Here is a 6,000-nt window from a genome sequence, read left to right on the forward strand (position 1 = left end):
TTTTCAACATTTGTTTTTGGAGAAGCAACCAATTGCAACCAATTGCAACCAATTGTAATTACCTATGTGTGTAATGATAATTAATCCTTCCGCTGCTAATTAGGGCGCAATTAGTCCTACTTAGCACAGGAATAAGATGTTTTGACATATTTCCTGTCCTAAATTGATTTTATGAACGACAGTTAATCTTTTGCTTAGCAGTATTTAACTGCGTGAATTTGTTCATAGCTTAAGACATCAACCAGTGATTTATTCGTGGAATTATACGGGATCTCCTGGAAAATCGTAGAGCACACAGTATCTTATATAAAAAATTGTTTGTCTGTAAAGTCGGTTTACGGACGATAGTTTAACGTGACAACGTCATAACAAAACATTGATGAAATGATTGCATACTTTTATGAATAAATTGATTCATTTTTATTGAATTATTACTATTTTGATTGGATACAAAGAAGGAGTGAAATGAAATCTACAATTTAATTGATAATTTTACTTTTATTTGCACTCATTAATTCAAATACTATGTTTATTACACATGTTTACTATTTAACTTCTTCCAATCTGTGATGATAGGAAAAGTAGGAAACGAATGGGAGTGTTTCAAGTTTAAAGTGCCTCGAAAAAGTCAAATCGATGGTTGTTCCAATCGGGTGGAAGAGAGATAGATGCGGCGCAAGCGTACAAATCAGCGTAACGGGACAATGCACGTAACGGGACACTTTTTCATGCGTGCAGCCGGCGTTCATCGATTTATTAGACGTTGTCACGTCAATAAAACCTCTCGGGAATCTGGGTAGTGACTCGTGGGACACTCGCCTCAAAGTTCGTCGGTGGTCGCCCAGTCCAGGGCCCCTTGCAGAGAGTTGCCTCGTGGAGTTGACTCGCCCGCCGAGTGGAGCTCGCCCTCCCCAACGGCGCCCGACCCGGACTCCGACGGCGGCCAGGAAGACCGGCACACCAGCTCCCAGTCGCCGTGCAGACTGTTTGCTGGCCACTTCCCCTAACTCGTCGGACCTCCACATCTGTCTCACTCGTTACCAGCGAATCACCAACATGCAGACGCATGTGCCAGCACCGCTCTGTCTCATGCGCATAAGGTCGATGTTTCATTACCTACCAAGGCCTTTATGGTCCTCATCGACACACTAAATTTATATTTTAATGCCAATTACATTGGAAGCACTGTGATTCAAACCACCACAGCTCAGATCTTTGAGTTGGAAAACAAACACCATATATTTTAATTTGAAGAAATAATAAATATCGTTGCCTGTCCGAGTCAGAACTGCCATAATTATTTTTTTTCAATACATGCTAACAGGATCACAAGTTACCACACATCACCTGTTAAAGAATATTTTTTTCAGTAATCGTTACAAGGAGAGCTAGTGTCACATAATACCCATGCAATCTGCTAGAGTTGGTTGCCAATTGACTTAATAGGTTCATCACAGTTCGGTTATGCCGGCAACGACTCGTTGTCAAAGTCGATATCAGGTCGTGTTGCACTGCCACCGCAGCCTGCCTCAGTCCAACCACACTAACAATACCGCTAGTTGCTTACCGACGACTTCCACCCTTGTTGCTTCGACCTTCCCAATTACTCGCTCGCTCGCACTCGCTTGACGAGTAAAATTTAGAACGGCGTGGGGGAGCGGTTTTTATTACCTCGGGCCTTATTCCCACCAACCTAAATGTCCCAATTTCTCAGAGCGAGTTTCTACTATCTACTCGCTCGGCGAGTCCCAACTCGCTGCACGAGTTCCTTGAGAGAATACATAAACTTGCTTCTACACTGCACTGTCACCTTTTCGACAGCAACAGGTCCCCGCAGCGCTGATAGTGCTAAGTCCGAACTGAGCTGGAAATAATTAAAGTCTGCATTACCAGTTTTTGAGACTAAGGGCGCGGTTACACGGGACCCTGAACTACTTCAGGTGAACATGTTTAAGTAAACACGTTTACAAACGCGAAAGTGTGCGGTTACACGGTAGTTGCTGAAAAGTGTGTTTAGCTCTAAAACCGATTGTCTACTGTCAACGAATGACTGTGTTGTTGATCTCTATTTTTTAATTGCATCCAGAAAACGCGGGATTTTCTCACTTGTTTATACAGCATTATCAGCAGAAATGAAATGTGTTTACATATTGCTCAATATATTTTTACAAATCGGGAATTCAAACATGCACAGTAAAATTTGTAAACTTATTTTTTATTATTTTTTGAGCGAGAGTACCTATCTCAGTTTTAAGAAAATTAAGGTCAGGATAAATTAAAAAATATGTATAATTATCTGTTGGTTTTTTTGTTGCATTCGGTAAAATATTACTCGAACTTGTGCCAGAAACACTTTCCATCTAGAATTTCTGCAAAAGACTGTTTATATTCTAACCAGCCAATCAGAGGCTAATGTAGAAGATATGTCGATCTGAACTACTTTGCCAACCTGTTTAAGTTAAATGAGAAATGGCCTCGAACGAAACATGTTCAGACTGTGTGTAACCGCACTCAACAGCTGAACATGTTCACCTGAAGTAGTTCAGACTACCGTGTAACCGCGCCCTAAGTACGTTTCGTAGTTCGGTGGTCGGTCGGGCAGAGGGACGTGTTCTTGTAGCGGTGGCTGGCAGGGCGGCTTCAGGGCGGCGGTCTTGAAGGATAGCTTCCCTCACTCTGCTCGAGTATTATTATTGTTATTATTATTATTATTATTATTATTATTATTATTATTATTATTATGGCCAGACTCCATGTCCCGCTACGCCAGCGTGAGCCCTTTCACAGTTCAATGTCCCTCCGGCATGCCTGTTAGTTGCTAAGGGAATCCTTCTTTTCACAGACGAGAGAGCCAAACCTCCGATCGTGCATTTTCGTTTGTTTTTTTTGTTCATTGTAAATAAATATGGTGGTGTTGATAAAAGGATAGATACTAATGGTCAATTAGGTTAGGTTAGCTACATTATAAATACTTTAAAACATTGTGAACGGTTGATTTGGTTAGGATAGCTATATTTAAACTTCGGGTATCTTCGGGTAACTTCGGGATTTGGCTCTCTCGTCTGTGAAAAGAAGGCTTCCCGTTAGTTACTAAGTGCAGTTGGAGTATGGACGCGTTTCAGGGCAAGCGGCCACATTTTTTTTTTCCCTTACCTAACTTAAACTATGTGTATTTGTAAGGGAGGGGTGTGGGCTAGGTAAGACTCTAGGTGTGTTCCAGGCCGTGGGCTTTACGCCTAGTCATGCTGGGTCTAAGCCATGCAGAAATGGTTCTTTGTTCGGGGATTGGCCAGCCACGGCAGCGACTGCTGTCATGACTAACTCCCCATATCTTAAACTCTAGACTAATACTAGTTAAGTTGGGCCCAGGTAAAAACCTGCATAAACACAGGGGGAAAAAACCTGGGCACTTCGTGCGGGATGCAAAGTTCATGAATTAAGCAAGAAGGTTTAATACAGGACAGAGAACGAATGTCCAGGAAGAAGGATTAGTCGGGTAGAAATAATCTACTAAGCAAAGTGGGGAGCTGGAAATTTTTCCAGGCCTCTTTACAGTAGGCTGACTCGCTACCCCCAGAAGATCCGCGCTGCTGCTCCTTCCTGCTGGCTGGATTGAGGAGATGGACAAGTCATGTGATAGGCCACGAGGTCTGCCCTGCACGTCGGGCGACTCGCGCGAACACAAGGTAGCTGCTCATGGATAGAGACCGGAAAAATTCGCGAGTTCATTTCGCGATAGGCTCAAATACAAATAGTTATACCTCAGTGCTGCCTCTGCCATTGGCTCACAACTCACCTGGGTGACTCTGGGCGAATGAGAAACACCCGACCAAAGCTTTATCGAATCACAGGCTGCTACGTTGGGCCGTCTCACAAGACAGCAGCCAATGAGTGGGTGACATTTGACCGAGTGTATGTAGAACTATGGAGTTCATCCTGCAGGTCATTTAACCCGCGAATTATATCGGTCCCTACTTATGGAGCCTTGATGGGAGGATAGGCAACCGGGCACACATACACGTCTAGCGGTTGGACAACATTCAGAGGCAACGTTACTCGATGTCGGGGAAAAAATACCAATCGTTGCGGGCCGTAAAATATAACCGCAACAATTAGATCGTAACCCTCTGATGAGAACGTATCATTGTAATGAGATCGTATTCTTGAGTTGAATTTTTGTACAAAATGTGCGTCCAGTTTGTTAAATGTGCGTGGTTATGGCTTTAGCCAGGACTGAAGATTTTATTTTTCAGCACCTCTTGTTTTTGTAGTAAGTGTAACACCTTTTTTTCAGGGTTCTTGTTCATGTATTAAGCGTAAAAACATGCTTAGTTATTTGTCCTATTTTCTTGTAATGAGTCATATCTGAGCTGTAGTTCTGACAGTTCAGTCTCTTGTTTGTCTGTTTGAAATATATCATATTATATTTAAATATATAGCAAGCACCAACGAAGAAGGCCCCGTGTTCGGACACACTTGGCCTATTCGTTCGAAATTATACATTACTTGGTCAAAATGAATGGCAAGTATTGAAAAAGAACACTTTGGTAGGCATAGTGATATCTAGTAATATATTTATTCAGCTGGTAGGAGTCCTTGTTTGCAGTGAGTATGATTAATTAAATTAATATTTGAGAGCATAAATACATTTTTTTATCGTCCAAGGATCGAACCAAGTATTAAATAAATAGAATCATTATAGAGACCGGAAAAATTCGCGGGTTCATTTCGCGATAGGCTAAAATACAAATAGTTATACCTCAGTGCTGCCTCTGCTATTGGCTCACAACTCACCTGGATGACTCTGGGCCAATGAGAAACACCCGATCAAATCTTTATCGAATCACAGGCTGCTACGTCTCACAAGACAGAAGCCAATGAGTGGGTGACATTTGACCGAGTGTACGTAGAACTGTAGTGTTCATTCTAGAGGTCATTGAACCCGCGAATTTTTCCGGTCTCTAAGAATCAATCATTACATTAATAGGTGATTTTTGTTCGAATTTTCTTTTCTTAATTTCTAGGTTAATTATTACGAATTTCCAACATGACTGTCAATGTGTCATCATCACTTTACTGGAGGTTTGTAGATGAGAAAATTAGCTGATTCTAGACTTTTGCATATGCTGGTGCTGGTGCTCTCTAGGAACAAACGTCATAAACGAAGATAACTGTATCCAATATGGCGGTCTCCAGCAGAACAGAAAAAAAAGATGGCAATCCTAATGTCATCCAAGATGGCGGCCTCCAGCAGACGACAACAAATGGCGGACATGATATCAGAATAAAAAAATGTGGTTGTAATGTCAAATCCAAGATGGCGGAAGTGACATCAGAATTCACGATGCAGACATAATGTCAGAGTTAAATATGGTGGACATGACATCAAAATTAAAGATGGCGGATGTAACGAAAAGTGCAATGTTCATGAGTGGAGCGCACGATTTCATAATGGCCGAATTCAAGATGGTGGAATTTAAGATAGCAGACGAGGTCAAGGTCGTCATCCAAGATGGCCACCATGATGTCAAAATCCGAGATGGCGGTCAGCGGCTCCACTTTCACAATCTGGCTCCTGCCGCCGGACATACTATACACTACTTTGTATTAAAACCCGTAATTATTAACTCTGTAATTTATGTGTCACGGTACGGTAAATGTTGCTTGATATTTTTAACCCATCTGTTGCGTCATAATTAGTAGCTTCATATAATTTTAATTTTGCTAGTATTAATTTACGTTTATGCATCATGCATTTCATGTAAGGGTCGGATGCCCAATCGTTCGAATAAAATTCTTGTATTTAGTTTATGGTAAATCAGAAGATAACAAATAGTTATTTTATTCAGTAATATCAAACTTTAATATTGAGTTTGTGAATCTGTAACATTTGTATTTACAGAAAGAATTTAATGCAAATAATCTTCGTACTAACAATGATAACACAAATGTTAGTAATAACAATCTTTGTAATAGTTTTAAGTAATTATTTTATAGTGC

The sequence above is a fragment of the Bacillus rossius genome, chromosome 1, assembly GCF_032445375.1.
Source record: "Bacillus rossius redtenbacheri isolate Brsri chromosome 1, Brsri_v3, whole genome shotgun sequence".
NCBI lineage: Eukaryota > Metazoa > Arthropoda > Insecta > Phasmatodea > Bacillidae > Bacillus > Bacillus rossius.